At 34.8% G+C, this 7,971-nt stretch overlaps 1 pseudogene; it reads left to right on the top strand.

The window, feature by feature from the left end:
• The first annotated feature begins 1,416 nt into the window (after positions 1-1,416).
• On the top strand, positions 1,417-3,540 carry LOC132043129 (putative UPF0481 protein At3g02645; annotated as a pseudogene).
• The last annotated feature ends 4,431 nt before the right edge of the window (positions 3,541-7,971 follow it).

Below are 7,971 nucleotides of genomic sequence, written 5' to 3'. Positions count from 1 at the left end.
ATTATTATTCTCAAATACCTTTTACATTTGATCCGCTAAACTTGAACTATATATTTCATGTTCCTCAGCTTTCGTCATAATTTAATTTCTGTTAAAAGGTTATGTAAAGATAACAGATTGTGCTGTTATATAACTTTGATTCATCTTCTATCTTTGTGAAGGATAATACCTCGGGGCAAACTCTTTTTCGAGCCAACAGTAAGGGTGATCTCTTATATATCCTCTTCACCTATGTTTTTTCATCCTCAAGCGCATTTGTTGCTCCGTGCCAATCTGGTAATGTCTGGCATTTTTATGATCATCAAACAGGGCCGAATCTAGGGCCTAGAGAGTGTTGACCCAAAAAACACCCCGAAAAATATACACCATATATATAAGGTATTTTTTATTTTTTATGTACGTATATATATTTTGAATATCTTGAACACAAGAGAAAATGTTGTTTTAGTGATTTAGGGGGTTCAAAATTCACATTGAGGTTTCAAGTTCAAATCCCTCGACTATATTTTTATTTTTCAAATCCCTCAAGGAAATTCTAAATCCACCACCGTCATCAAATTGAATCAAGAAAGTGATCAAAAATCTAAAATAAAGCTAGAAATTTAAAAGGTATTTATAGTATAGTACCACAAAGATGTCCATATCTTTAGTCACGCCAAAGCCTAAATATTTTTGGAGGAAATTAAATAATCATTTGCTTGACTCAGCGGATTCTCGTTCTCGTCTATCATTGGCCAATAATGTTTTATGTTGAAAGGCCAAAACAAGGGCACGTGTCAAATACTATTTTGAATTATTGATGTTATTCCTCTTATAAATAAATCAAGGAGAAGCAAGAGTAGAAGAGACCCAACTAAAGACGGACAAACCAAAGAGGTAACTTTCTGCATTTTCTCTTTTTATGCTAAATACTAGTACAAATTATTATTTATTCGAAATTGAAATTTTTTATTTGAAACTGACTCACATTAATTATAGGCCGGGGTGTTTAGTATTCAATTAACCCATAGTTTTATTTGAGTGTTGAGATGCTTACTCGACGTTATTGTTTATATCCGGTGTTTCGTATCTGCTTTGGGGTTCCGCTAATTCAAATGTTGGGAAGCCCCACTTTGGAGGGTTAAGTGCTCTTTACTAAAGGTAACTTCATTCGCGGGGCTAACCCCGAGACCTCTTCTTAAAGAAGAAGGAAAGATTCCATTCCACCGCAACCTTTAATGGTTACACATAGTTGTGATTTCTTTAGAAAATGGTGTGCCATATTACAATTTTAAATATTTTAATACAATACCATTGTAATGATAATAGTTATCTGTGAATTTGGAATTCAAAAGAATCTTTATACAGTGGCAGTTTAAACTTGATATTTGTTACTTGCTGGAATTACAGTTGGAGAAATTAAGTAATCAAAGAGGGATGGCGCACTCTATTGAGATTACACCAATAGATGATCAAAGTCCACTGCTTCGTCAAACTACAAAAGATATGGTCTCTCTCTTTGTTTTTTTCTTTTTTCTTTTTGTTTGCGTTTTTACGAAATGGAACAAGAAAGGATTTGACGAGAACACTCAAATTTTATTGTATCATATCGTTACATTGTACAAAATGAAACAAGGTAAAGCAAATTAGTTTCACACACTCACAAGGGATTTCATGTTTAGTAACGGAAATCCCCTTTATTAGTGGGGTATCTATTCTCTATTTTGTAATCCCATTTCTCATATTTTTCCCTTCTTTTCCCTTATGTATAATTTTAAAAAAAAATTAAAAAAAGGAAAACTTAAAATGTTGTTGAAACTACGAAAATTCACTATTTCTTCTCCCTAATCCTTTTGTCATTGATGACTTGCCGCTTATACTTATTTATTTTAGGCAATTTCACCTTCAGTTTGTCTGTCAAATTGAACAGACTCAAAAAGAAGAATAAGAGAAACTAAATAAATAAATAAATAAAATTAACGAAAGGAGACACCAACTTCTGCTTCCCTCCAACTGATTTGTTTGGGAAATTTTCAGTCTTTTAAATTCATGTTTTGTCAGGTCAATAATTAGTAGTAACAGTTTATGAGGAAAAGAAAAGGACAATAAAAAAAAAGAGACAAATTATGACTTTGTTCTACTAATTACAGACAAGTTGGGTGGAAAGCACATCATTTAGTAGAGATAAAGGAAAGAAATGGTCAAGATCAATTAGAGCCACACACAAATAATTATGCAAATCAAATCTTTGATGAACGATTTACGGATTTGGACAATACATGTATCAAATCCGCAACCATATTCAAAGTAAACGTGGGGCTACGAAAATCAAATCCAGATGCTTATACGCCAATGCTAATCTCCATTGGTCCTTACCATAAAAAGAATCCAAAACTTGGTTCAATGGAAAAGTACAAATTGTTGTACCTAAGACTATTTCTCAACCGGAAAGCGGGGCTTGATGTGGAAAGTTGCATTAGTGAAATTGAGAAACTGAAGATAAAGCACTAAAATGTTATGATGATATAGGGGAACGTGGACAAAGGATATCGTTGGCAAATTTTGAGAAATAATTTTTCTAGATGGATGTTTAGTGGTTGAGTTTATTCGAGAGTGTAGTGGAACGGGGTTTAAAGAAGAAGATCAAATTATAAACACAGATTGTATGATAAACCTTGCACGTCGAGACTTGTTGTTACTAGAAAACCAACTTCCTTTCTTTGTTCTCACCAAACTTCATTACATGACAAAGGGAGTTCATGAAGCACCATTCACAAAACTGGTGAAGGGGACCTTCTTTTCTACGTCGGCAAAGATCGCCCCTGCATCCTATTTTGAGAGTGAAGGTGATGCCAAAAACATCAAACATTTGGTTCAAGTAGTACACATGTCGTCTCACCCTTCATACTGGAGTCCTTTGCGAGAACAGAGTATGATAATTATGTCAATTGGTAAGATCCACCAAATATGGCATGCCAACATGCCAAATGTAACAGAGCTTTGCGAAGCAGGGGTTAGATTTTCAGAAGTTGGAAATATTTATAGTGACCTTGGAGATAACACAACTTTATTTGATATTAAATTTGAGAATGGACCGATGAAAATTCCTTGTTTTGAAGTCGATGATATTACAGAGACCCTCCCGAGAAATCTCATAGCTTACGAGCAACAGTCATATGACGTACTTCCTAAACATTTCAGTGATTTTGCATTGTTCATGGATTATCTTATCGACTCATATAAAGATGTGAATTTACTTCGCCGAAAAGGAATCATCACCAACCAACTAGAAGAGGACAATGAAGTAGCTAGCATCCTTAATAAAATTGGGCAAGGGGTCAACGTCTCAACAGACTTCTATTACAAAGACGAATGCAGAAAAGCAATTCAACATTGTGAAAAACCATGGAATCGAATGAAGGCAAATTTGATGCGCAATTATTTTCATAGTCCTTGGGCAGTAATTTCAACTGTGGCAGGCTGATAGCTATCATACTCCTCTTATTTACAGCTACACAGACAGTTCTATCTTTCATAAGCCTTCTTAAGCAGTCATTGTAATTATATGGAGTGCTATTTTTTATTTGTTTTGTTAATCCTTCGGCTTTGGTTCTCGTCAATACTCGATTCATGTATGTAACTTGTATTTTGATGGGCCAAAGCTGAGCAGGTTGCATATGTAGTGTACCTTATAATAGATCTTTTGAGACTCAAAATGAGGAATAAATATTAAAAGGTCAGAAGTAAACTTATTGGTAGATTGGCTAATTTGCTTTAATCTTGATCCTTTGACAGCATACACATGGCAAATAATGGACAAATGAGTCGGCTAAAATATCGTAGCTTTAAGTTGGTTAGAGTACGACGGGGATTCCAAATTTCTGAAGTTATGGGTTCTGAATTTAAAATGTAATTTACTGAATTTTATATAAATTATAAATCATTTATAACTAGGCAGTGAATTTCTTAACACAAATACTCTCTTCATCCCAAAATAAGTGTCGTTTTAGCAAAAAAAAAAAATTAATTGCCCCAAATAATTTCGCTTTAGGAATTCAAGACAATAATTAATGATTGTTTCCAACTATATCTTTATATTAAAGAACTACTTCTTAACATTGCTCAATTCTCAAGGAACATGTAATAAATAGGGAAAACTTAATAAATGATATGTTGTATTTATTATTTTTCTTAATGGACGTTAAAAAAATGACACAATTTACAACGAAGGGAGTACAAATTTTGGCCAAAACTATGGGAGTACAAATTTTGGCCAAAACTATTGACTTATGCCGAATCCTAAAACTCTAATTCTGCCTCTGGTAAGCATGTTCACATGACCATTGTCAACTATATTAATTGGCCGTGCCGACTAGGTGACATTTAATTCAAAAGATTGAAAAAGACGGTTTACTTTGCGAGTATATTGTAGCGGCGGGGAAAGTTCTGGTACTGAAAGAACAAAGTTTGTGGTTCTTCATCATCTTTTTCCTTGCGCGTTGAAATTCATTAATTTTGAAATTTGAAGACAAGGAAAGACTTTCGATTGTCGTTACATAATAAGAGAAGACTTTCTTTGCTACCTCAAGTGACAGAAATTTACCTTTATGGAATTACAGTTTCAAGAAAGATAAATGGCACATCATATTGAGATTACCCAAATGGATCATCAAATTCCACTTCTTGATCAAACTTCTGTAAGTGAAGCTACAGAGTATGAGGTCTCTCTTTCTCTCTCTCTCTCTCTCTCACTCACTCACACACACACACACAGAAACAAGCTATATTCGATTTTAATCAGTCGTCGACTTCACTACTCGTTTGGCAACAAAATAAACAAATCATCTTTGCCAAAGGAAAAAAAAGGTTCTATTCTAAGAAGAATAGGAATCAATTAATGTTCAAGTTTCTCTTCCCAATAGTGGCGGAGTCAGAATTTTCACTAAGGAGATTTAAAATATGAAGAATGTTACACCTCTCATTTTTATACGTTGAGTTCCGCCGAATGCTAATTGTCCTAGTCTTGGGAAGTAAGACAATTTTTCGAGATCATGAGGATAGATATGTCCATCTTGAGTACATAATGGAGTAAAACCGTGTTTAGTAAGCCTTTGGAAGGTTTAAGACTCGTCGTATCATCGGAATTAAGTTTCGTTGAAAGTTTGGCAAAATGTCACATTATGACGCAATATGTGGCGCAACATGCTAGCAGCAAAGCACGCTTTGCAGTAACGCAGTTGCTTAGCAAAGTATGACAGTGAAATTTGGTGATGTTGCGAGGTTTGCGACACAACATGCGGCTAGCAAAGCACGCTTTGCGTCTAGCAAAGCTCGCAAAGATGTTGTGTCGGTCCGTAATTTCTAGACCACTATAAATAGACCAAATTCAACCCAAAATCATATTTTCGCCATTTTTGGACATAGAAACCTCTAGAAGCTCTCTCAACAAGTCTTCTTATGAGCTAAGACCAAAATCAAGAGCAAATCCAAGAGAAATCAAAGATCAAATACCAAGAATCAAGAGACTCAAGTGCAAGGAGGCTCACTAGGGTTAGTTGAAGTCAAGAAATCCTTTGGTATTGGAGTTGGGGGTTTTTCTCAAGCAAAGTATCTTCATCCAAAGATCATTCCTACATAATCAAAGGTGAGTTTTACATCTAGCTCATGTAATTCAAAGTATTGAGTAGTTGAAAGACTTGGATTAGAGAAGAAAGTGGAATATGAGCTCAAATAGGGAAATAATGGTATTTTGAGTAGTAAGTTGAATTGAGCCATGATTTTTAGTATGAGATGAGTATAATCTTGTTATGAATGATGCTAATGACGTTGAGGAAATATTAGGGGAAGAATGAATATGTTGTTGTATTGTAGTCATGGTTATGGATGACTTTGAAAGTGAATTTGAGAAGTGAACAATATTTAGCTAGAGAAATCTATTGATTGTGATATTATGGGAGTTGCTATTGCTATTTGGGAGTTGTTTTTTACATGGAGAAAGTCGTTGAAACAAAGGAAATGTTGCCTAATTCTCTCTAGCTTTAATTGAGCATGTTCATGTGATCGATTAGCTAATGTTAATACGAACTCTCTTGAAGGTAGAAACGTGAGCATTGGAAGAGAACATTCAAGTGATAGAGTAGCTAAACGAAAAGGTATGTGAGGCTAGTCCCTTCTTTCTAAGGCATGAATCTTATGACATGATTTTCCCTTATTCTCCATGACTTTCTCACATTCCGGAATTTATGAGTCTATGTTCATGAAGAGCCTCATATGAGATAAGATAAGAGATATGTTATGAGTATGATAATGATGATGATGAGTCTAAGCCTAAAGATTCTAAAGCCCATGATATGATGTTTCTATAAAGCTAATGATACTAATTATGTTCCTTTCATGTTGTTCATTGTGCTACACTCACCTTATATGCTAACTCCTTCAAGGTGAGGCAGAATGCTTATGAAACTCCATAATGGAATCGGGAGTTCACGACCTTATGTCACCTCGATAGAGTATAGTTGTCTTTGAGTTTCTATGCATGCATTATGATGAGTACATGATGATGATACCACATCGCGCCTATATGGCCGGGCAGACACCGCTAAGGCGGGCAGTGTATACACCATGTCTAGATGGCATGGGCAGACACCACTAGTGGGCGGCATGAGATAGTACCCTGGACGCGGGAGGCCTGGACGCGGGCTAATGATTATCACACCGTACCTATATGGTCGAGCAGCTAATATATATATATATATACATGACATGATGATGATTATGAAGTAAGTTAGCATGCATTATTTCAGTCTTAAGTGACAATCAGTTACATATTGCTCTTCACTTGATATCTCCTTATTTCATTGATATGTCATTATTGTTTATGCCTTACATACTCAGTACAATGTTCGTACTGACGTCCTTTTCTTTGGACGCTGTGTTCATGCCCACAGGTAGACAGGGAGACGGTGCAGATCCATAGGAGCTATCAACAGATTTACAGGAGCCCTCCATTATTCCGGAGGTGCTATTTTGAGATATGATTTTGTGTATATATTTTGGCCACGATGGGGCCCTGTCCCGTCCATATGTCTAGTACTCTAGTAGAGGCTCGTAGATATGCATGTGTGGGTATTATGGTCTCATGATTTTTCCTAGTTATATATATATATATATATATATATATATATATATATATATATATATATGCCGAAGGGCTTATGTATATAAAGGTGATTATGTTTCAAAGTGAAAATGGTTTCCCTATGAATAGAAGCATGAGAATAATGAATGAACGCAGGATGAGTATGATGAATAGTAGTATGAGCGGTGCTCGGTGGTCAGCCCCGAGTACCCGTCATGGTCCCTAGTCGAGTCGAGACAAAAAAGTAAACACACGAAAAAACTAAGGAAATTCAGCATCTGCTATATATACATAAAAAATAATGGTTGTTATACCCCATTTAAACGGGTTAAACTAGGTACAACATATTGGAGATTCCTACTTTGCTTTATTTTAGGAGTCGCCACCTAACTGATTTTAAGGTGAATTAGGGCACCTATTTTATTAACTAAGGTAAAGCCTAACTAAACCTCCGTTAATGGTCTGCTTAAATTCAATTCTAGGTAAGGGTTCTAAATTATCCTAAAGGGAAGGGGTTAGGCATCCTTTAGAATCCGTTAACTACGGTTTACCGGCCAAACTTAGGTTAATTAATTAAAGTTAAACAAGATGCTTCAGATTTTAAGAAAAAAAGGGTAAGTGTTGCTAAGATTTTAAGAAAATATAAGAATGTTGCTTAAAATAAGATTTAGAGAAAATATAATAATTTACATAAAAAGGAAGATTTTAAATGCCATTTAAAAATAAAACTTATAAAAGTTGCTAGGCTTTAGATAAAATACTATTTAGAATGAGATTTTGTAAAAAATATAATAAAAAGGAAACTTCGAATGCCATTTAGAATAAACTTATAATCGTTGTAAAGACTTTAAATA

Source organism: Lycium ferocissimum, unplaced genomic scaffold, assembly GCF_029784015.1.
Source record: "Lycium ferocissimum isolate CSIRO_LF1 unplaced genomic scaffold, AGI_CSIRO_Lferr_CH_V1 ctg21460, whole genome shotgun sequence".
Classification (NCBI taxonomy): Eukaryota; Viridiplantae; Streptophyta; class Magnoliopsida; order Solanales; family Solanaceae; genus Lycium; species Lycium ferocissimum.
The sequence above is the reverse complement of the archived record's forward strand: the minus strand, read 5'-3'. Positions and strand labels throughout refer to the sequence as shown.